Below are 1703 nucleotides of genomic sequence, written 5' to 3' on the forward strand. Positions count from 1 at the left end.
TGTGTACCTCAAATATATGTAAGGCATAAAGGTAACTCATCTGATTAGAAGTGGCTGGTGACCGAATGACTCTGCAAAGCTCACCAACCAAGCTGTGTGTTTGCCTGTATTCCACACAACTAGGCCTTGGAAAAGTCAAACACATGTTACTCCTACAATGTGTTGGCTTAAATGTTTGAGAGATGTCATGTTCATTTCTTATTTTAAAATGCAACATATCAGCACATCTAATGAGCTGCTCAATTCTAGTGCATGTAAATTCTAGTAAATGTCTTGTAAACAAGTTCAATACCACGAAAATAAATCACAATAATATTCGCCACCTATTTTGTCTTTTCCTATGTCTCTACTTACTGTGACAAAAACGATGTGGATGTAGATATCACACTTTCACCAATAATAATGTTCTCTGTTTCTAATCAGGTCTATCTGGCAGAGCACTTGGCCAGAATTTGGCCACTGAACAGACTCCCACTCCACCCCAGGATCAAGCCCTCAGTGATGATAACACTCCTGAAGATGCGGACATGGATGACCTTCCTGGCACATCTGGTCAGCCTTGGCAGACGGCAACAGTGGGTATCACTGTGCCGACAATAACACCACCCATCCCAGCCAACCCCTGCCCCCCAACCTGTTTACCTAACAGTCAGTAACATCTTGTGCCCCGCAGTCCTGGATTCTGATGTGGCAATCACCAACCCAGTCATTGAGTAATCAGGAACCAGTGGGAGGGTGCAGCCTGGGCCAAGGGTATAGGCCTGTGGGGGCAGAGTATATGGGAGGGTAATTGTGGGCACGCTGATTGAGGCCAGTGGGGCCACTCACAACCAGGCCACCACAACCAAGTCTTGGGATTCTCTCAGGACTTGCAAGGTGTGATGGAGCATGTACTAACGGAAATATGGGAGATGAAGCAACTGCAGAGGAACATACCCCAGGAGCTAGCCACCCACAAAACCAACATGGGGCAGCTCATTGGGGTGCTGCAGGACATCTACACCACCCTCTGCAGGGCTTTTCCACCACCATCTACCCCTTCCTGTTATCCAACTACATCCGGGCCATCAACATCTGTGGCAGACACAGGAAGGGAGGCTGTGTCAGAGGAAGACACGTCTGCAGACACCCTTGTCTCAGTAGTAGTGGATCACCCCTTAGTCAAAAGGAGTAGACATCCACCCAAAAATCCAGGAGGTGTGGATGGCAAGACACCCAGCGCCGCCAGTAAGAAAACTTGCAATTAATTTCCTCCTATGTATGCAACACATTCACTTTGTGGACTATTTCTGGACACTTTTACATTTCTGAAGGGTTGTTGTATTTTGGACTTCAGACAATTTGGCATTTACGACTATGGTTTCATTCACCATGACTGACTTTTTCACTTTTGGTTTTCCCTTTTTGGTTTTCCACATTGTTTATTTTCTCCTTGTACACGACAATAGACATACTAACCACAAACACACTGCCTCCTGTAGTTTCTCTCACATCCTGCAATCCAGCAATGTATATATACACTCCCATATAAACTTTACAATGCCAAAACAAGCTACTCGGGTAAGCATTAATATGTTGAATGTAAATAATGTTTAACTCGGTATCACAACCATGTCACATAACACATACATACAAGTGTCTGCTCTTATAACATCTTTAGTCCATTGCTCCAACAATAGGCTGACATGATGGCAGAAAAATAG

The 1703-nt window shown here is 44.7% G+C and overlaps 1 pseudogene; it reads left to right on the forward strand.

The window, feature by feature from the left end:
* Positions 1 to 527: 527 nt before the first annotated feature.
* LOC146812125 (uncharacterized) lies at positions 528 to 1247 on the forward strand (annotated as a pseudogene).
* Positions 1248 to 1703: the final 456 nt, after the last annotated feature.

Source organism: Triturus cristatus, chromosome 7 (genome assembly GCF_964204655.1).
Source record: "Triturus cristatus chromosome 7, aTriCri1.1, whole genome shotgun sequence".
In the NCBI taxonomy this organism is placed as follows: Eukaryota; Metazoa; Chordata; class Amphibia; order Caudata; family Salamandridae; genus Triturus; species Triturus cristatus.